This window comes from Bactrocera latifrons, unplaced genomic scaffold, assembly GCF_001853355.1.
Source record: "Bactrocera latifrons isolate USDA-ARS-PBARC rearing strain unplaced genomic scaffold, ASM185335v1 scaffold_145, whole genome shotgun sequence".
Taxonomy (NCBI): Eukaryota; Metazoa; Arthropoda; class Insecta; order Diptera; family Tephritidae; genus Bactrocera; species Bactrocera latifrons.
Genome location: NW_017534908.1, coordinates 162579 through 169136, shown reverse-complemented (window position 1 = coordinate 169136; position 6558 = coordinate 162579).

Below are 6558 nucleotides of genomic sequence, written 5' to 3'. Positions count from 1 at the left end.
TACATCGCAGTGATACGGTTTGTGTGCAAGTGCATCTGTGAGTGCCGCACGTGTTGCTGTCACCGCGACTAACCTCTTTACTTAATTATATGTTGCGTAACATAGAATATGAGATGATTTGATATTACCTTGTGGCTGTGGCTGTGGCTATCACAACAAAATTTGTTTCCGTAAATTTCGAGTTTCAGACAACCAACGCACAGTGGTCGGTCTTGTATGGAATCAGCGGCCAAAAATACTTTCGCTGCCTAAATAAAAATTAAACTTTTTCCAAAGCTATCTAAAATGTCTCTATCCCGTTTCCCACTTCGCCACCCCCGATGGTAACGAATTTTAATTAATTATATTAAATTAAAAAAGTTGATTAACGAAAAAAGGAATTTTTTGAAAAACTGATKTTAATAAAAYTGATTTAATTTTGCATGGAAGTTTTCTTTAAGTGATGTTGAAAGGAGCTAAGCTCAAAAGTAATTGGCTTAGCAAAGTCCTGATTTGTAGCAACCCTTTAGTTTCTTTGAMGTCCATACATCTTAAMGTCTTTATTRCTTGACTCAGCAGATTCTTCTGAGATCTCTCCAATTGAAACTGGTGCATATTGTATAACATAGGGAGCGCGAATTAAAATTTTGTGGACTGACGAAGGAAGAAATACCAGGAGTTTTTTGAAGATAACTCCCTTGCAGGATCTGGAGCAATTTTGCGATTTTATTATTAGTTGTAGAGGGCCATATGTCGTGACAAATAAATTATTGTCTTCCAAATTATTATTTTAAAATTTCTGCTTATATTCGCTCTGCCCAGAAAACTGCCAAAAACCCACATTTTCCTGTTAATAATAGATAATGAGAGGACTCCTTGTGTTCAATAATTACATTCCTGACGCAGTGTGGTTGAACAATTCTTTTATCTCAACTTAAACATACGATTCTGAGACCTTATTTGCTCAGGATAACTGTGTTTCCTTTAAGGGGGGAGCCTGCTATAGCTGCCTCAAAAATCGACTTTTTTGGGAGAGAAAATAATAATTTATTAAAGCGAAATTTCTAGGCTTTATAGTTATATATTTAAACATCATCCGAAAATATTTTCAATACAAAATCTTAGATATTCTGACTTTGAAAAGCAATTGCCCGATGTATAGTATATCTCAGGTGCATTTGTCTAACGGTGGACATAATGCAGGTCGCAATTTCTATCGGAAACAAAAAACGTCCATCAATCGATTTATGAACGTGTACGGGATACTTAATTATACATCTCTGTTTTAGTAGTTATAAACAAAAAATATGTATGCTTACCTCTGGTAAAATAGAAAGAAAATTCAAATTCAATTCAAAAGTTCTATGAATAGGTTTGTAATATCTCCATGTAAATCCACAATACTCGTTAAGAAAATCCTGCACGCACTCRAMYATTTAAGGCTTATAAAAAGAAACTGAACTTCCAAAAATTGATCCTACATACTAAATATACCTCCGCGCAACGCACCGAACATTTGCTTTTGGTCATTGCTTAGACTRYTTACTTATCTTGTAGTCGTACAAYAAACTGTTGTATTGTATATTATTGYATGTTTGTGTCCTTTTGCCCAAAGTCAACGCATTAAAAAGTTTACAAGCCGAGGTATTTTGTATGCCAAACCAACCCTTTGACATCAACTGGCAGAAATTTCTTGCATCTTTGACAAAAAGTAGAAAAGGTCTAAAAAGAGAATTACATATAAAAGATAAGAGGTTTAAATATTCAGTAATAACACAAACGGTGTAAGTTGTGAAAACTAAGTTTATTATTATTTCATGAGATTTGTAGGTAGATCGAAATACTAAAATTATCACCTCATCAAAATAGGTTGCATTTTTATTGTCATATAATTAAGTTCCCATTGGTAAAATTTTAACACCTTGGTTTAATCGAGTAAAGAACTGGTTTTTTCCACGATTTTTTTTTTCTTATAAAAAATTTTTATTCTTATAAACTATTAACAAAGAAGTTTTGAAATTTTTGCAACAAAATATTTAAAAATCGGCCATTGCGGCGACCTTTCCGATAACCCCTCGGAAAAAAGATGTGCCCGCGTCGGCAGAATAACTCCTTACAGAATTATCTAAACTGATAAAATACGTGTTTTAGTTAAAACCTTAACTTAGAACTTTAACGAATGAAAAAACTTAAACTTGATATTTTGGCAGACATTTTTAACCCAAAAAAAAAAAAAAAAAAAATCCCATGTTTTGTTTTCAAATCGTTATAATAAAAAAGCCTTCGTTTGTGTCTTAAGAATTGTATTTCAAAGACCTGTGAAAAATTTTATAAAGATTGGTTGAATAGTTCCCGAGAAATCTCTCCGACTTTACTTTACAGTTTCGAGAAATACTCGTTTAAAAAGGGCTTACTTGGCCTAGCTAGCCTCGAGCGCACAAGTTTTTACGGCGGTATCTCCGAAACTATGTATAACTCGGATCAACTTGAAAATTTAGGACAATATTCTAGAGGTTCAATAAGACAATAAAAATCGATTTTTAAATCCCGTAAATCCATGTAACCTTTTAAATATAGGCGAAGTAAAATTCAGGAAACTTTATTCGTTGTAGTTAGTTTAAAAGATAGTTAAGAAAGTACAAGTACATTAAAAGTAATTAACTTTGGTAAACAATATTTTCGTTTATTCACGAACTAGTTAAGGAAAATATTTCTGAAGTGTAAGCCTTAAATCCTTGTTTTAATAATTTATACATCAGTAAAGCCTAATCTGAGTCTCTCTGTTCCTTTCAATAGCAATAAATTTTAGTTTCAACCATTTTCGAACCCTTATACAAAAAAATACTTGTGGAAGCACAAGATCAAAAGTTTCAACAAAATTATTGTGAATTTAAAAGGTGATATTGAAGGCAAATGAAAGGGCGTAAACTATGTGAGCTTATTGGAAGAATAAATCTTAATTTAGAAATTAATAACCAGAATATATAGATATTTTAAGGACATGTGGCTAAATTAGAAACAATATAATATATAAAATTTTCTAAAATAGTCGATTGCATTTTGAGGAGACAAGGTAAGCTCAAAAATTTGTAACCAAACGACTTCTAATAATTCCTTTAAAGTGCTGCATTGGTTAAACGGGCAGGGTTTAAGCTAAGAATTATTTAGAACAACGCACAAAAGTTCTTTATCATATTCTTTGGTAAATTGCTAAGAAAAACCCTCTCAGACTTATGCTTTAGAAACCATTTACCGTCAACAGAATAACAGACTGCCCACGAAGGCGCTGTAAATATTCTGAAAGAAGCCAAAAAAGCAGAAGCARTATCGAAAGAAGAGCTCGCCGCAAGCACCACAGATGCATAAACACTTCTTTACYAAGCGCGTACAAAATCTAATATCCAAATAATGATAAACCGTTATATATTGGCACCAAAATCATAACTATTATTGGAATTGACAAAATAAACCGGAAGAAAGACAAAAATGAATSCGACAAACCAATTTCGACGACAAAAAGAGGAGAGAACTGCGCTTTKTCGCATTTTCGGGTATTTATAATTGACTGATATGTATTTCTGACCACACACAATCGACCGCTGTGGTCTAATTCAAATTTAAGTTGGTGTAAAAGTAATGCAGCACCGGTGGCGGCTGGAAGTTCGGGTAATAGGATTCGATATATTTTATGCGTTAACTTTCTAAGCCACAAATTATGGGATCGCTACTTATTTATTTAGAACCTTGTTACAAACAACAACAACAACAATAGCAAGATACAAGCGAAGCACACAACAAAGCGGGTACAAAACATTTTTATGTAAATTTAGTTGCCACCGAAGGAGTGTGGAAAGCGCATACGCCGATAGCGAGTCAATACGGTTGGGGATTAAGAATTAATACCTTAACACACAACAAACACAAAAACATATGTACATACCTACATACAAAGAACCCAAAATATTTCATATTTGACGTATTGGCTAGCAATAACAAAAAKAGTGTGGGGACAATTTTTACAAAATGCATTCATTGGCATGGGTGAGAAATTCCTTTAAACTCAAATAAATTATTCGATACCACTAGACGACGGCAACGAAACTGAAACGTGATTAAAATGCTGAAGCTATGCTATGTTATGTTTTGCTCCTTGGTTAGCAAGTGCATCATTGACGATGATAGGCACGGTAGGGAAATTCATAGTGGAAGCGTTGTGATGTTTTGGTTTTTCTTTTTTTATGGATTCCTAGAACAATCAAGTAGCGTTGTATCTTCTTAGGTGTAAGCCATTYATTGTAAGCTACCGCTTTGGAAAAGAAAAATATATGAAACACGACCATAAAATACAAGGCAATCACCATTAACTTAATSGAAGGCATTAATGGTATCCACTAGACGAAAAACGTGGGCGATTAAATATATGAAACACAGACAGTCGGTAGATTAGTGCTCCGCTATATGTATATTAAACGAACAACTAGAAGTTGTGCGTAAAATTGTATAGTGATAATTAAAAAAAGTCTGGAAGAATTCTTTCATAAACAAATTRCAGATATAAGGGAATAACTGAAATGTGAACCGGTGAACTGTACGAGTTGGCTAAGGTCGATATTTGCCTTATCAAGCAACTTTATATGGGTCGCGCGTGATCGATAGATGAGAGTCTTTTAACACATATGGTACTTAGGTGTTTTGGCATCACAAAAGACCGCACTCCGGAAACCTAATCAAAATATTTGTAATATTCAAGTACGTTACACCTACTGTAATGCTGATCTACGCGAACGGAAGTCGGGTCTACGTAACCGGAACGGACAAGGATTATTATTCGACTGTCAACTTGACCAAATTCTACCGCTACTGCAACAATAACCACAACTCTTTCAACTATATCAATGAGGTACTTCTGACGGTCAATTATCTAGTAAACAAAAGAAACGACAGTTGAAACTAATTTTTTGTTTTAATCTAAATTGGTCAAAATTCACCTTTAAAAAGCTAAAAATTGTGACCAAAACGCCAAAGCTGCCAACAAAATTCTCAAGAAAACCCCAAGTTCTAATTAAATTTGGTTAAAAGCAATTCGAGCAGTTAGCACTCACTAACTGTTATCTTAACTTTTTCTCAAGTCAATTAAWKSYTTYAAGTAAATAAAATGAATAAAGCAAAACAAACCAATAAAACCGAAACCAAACTGAATCATAGAAATAAAGCACCTGAGGCTATCCAARTACAAGTAGTCAGGAAAGAAGCAATAAAACTTTGAAAACCGTAAAAGCAGACAGACGAGCCTTGCTAAGCAAAGACTAATAAAGAAGAACTGGCAGAATAAGAAGCATTTGATTAAACAACAAGTAGTAAACATAGAGAAGAGCTGCTGCACACACAGAAAAGACAGTGGAACGGCTAAGTGTTCACAATTAATATGCCACATATAGGGTTTGTCCGGAAAGTAATAGGACTGAGTCGATTAAAAAAAAATTTATTGAACTCATCGCTACAATTCTTCAAAAACTTTCAAAATAGGCGCCTTCTCCGTTGATGCAGCGCTGCCAGCGCGATTTGCAAGCATTGAAGACGGCACAGAATGATGCTTGGATTCCCTTTTATCGGCCTTTTCATGCAAGGAAACAAAAGAAAGGCGGAAGCGTCGAGATGCCAGCCTTGGTTAGGTAGCTGTTCACTACAGAGGCGGTGTGAGTCGAGGCGTTGTCGGGGTGCAACTTCGAATCTTCTGCGATGTCTTCTTAGACCCGATTGACCCTTCATTTGAGTCTCTTGAGAGCTTCAATGTAAAACTTGGCGCGGTTTGTCCAAAAGGAGGAAATTCATGATTGACGATGCCTTTAGTGTACAAAAAGACAATGAGCATCGTTTTCACTTTGGACTTGCTCATTCTTTTTGGGCGTGTGCGAACGCTGCCTTTTAGACTGGCACCACTCACAAAAATACGTCGCACAAAAATGTTTCTCTTGACTCTACAGATAGTCGCGGCGGAAGAAAATCAGTCCTATTACTTTCCGGACAAACCCTGTACTGCATCTAACAACAGCAAAAGAAAACCAATGCGACAGAAATTGACTAAATTCGACTATTGTTAACTGTCACCAGTAATGGCAATAAAAACAACAGAAACAGTAAATGAAYAATAAAGGCGACAACAAAAATGATTAAATCGAATTGATTGACATAATCACTCAAAGCGTTGGCGTTTCACTTGCTAATATCAGTGTTAAAGACATAAATTATTGCGCAGTCGAAACGGCGGTAAAAGGATGGACAAGCCGGCGGTCATGTAGTTAGATCTACAAATCAGATAATAAAAGGCAAATAGCAAGTAAACAGCAGCTCTATTTATTTATTTWTTTTTTTTATCTTTGCAATTGACGACTTTGTGAGTGGTGAAAGAAAGTTACTGGGACAAAAAACTTAAAGAAATTTTTAATTCGGTTTCAAATTCGAGTGTTCGAACTTTTTGCTAACAGTTTTTACATGTCATTGCTTACATTATATTTATATTTATTAGAGAATTATTTTTTAACTTTAGGTTGGTAGTACTGTCAGTCACATTTATGTCAA